We start from the raw sequence: 315 nt of genomic DNA, 5'->3' as shown, positions 1-315 counted from the left end.
GAGACTCAGTAGAGCAGAAGGCAACTTCTGAAAACGAGTCTAGTACACCAAAAGTAGATGTAGAACCTCAGATGGAGGATCGAGTATTCGATAGAATCACTTAAAGATTAGCAGCAGGTGTAGGATCGATTCAAAATGATCCAGAAAAGAAATTCGGCGTCGAGAGGCTAAAAGCTTTAGGAGCCACGACGTTCGACGGAACCACAGATCCATTAGATGTTGAAATCTGGTTGGATTTGATTGAGAAGTGTTTTAAAGTTATGAGATGCCCTGAGGACCGTAAGGTCGAGTTAGCGGCATTCTTGCTGCAAAAAG

The sequence above is a fragment of the Benincasa hispida genome, chromosome 5, assembly GCF_009727055.1.
Source record: "Benincasa hispida cultivar B227 chromosome 5, ASM972705v1, whole genome shotgun sequence".
In the NCBI taxonomy this organism is placed as follows: Eukaryota; Viridiplantae; Streptophyta; class Magnoliopsida; order Cucurbitales; family Cucurbitaceae; genus Benincasa; species Benincasa hispida.
This window is presented reverse-complemented; position numbering follows the sequence as displayed.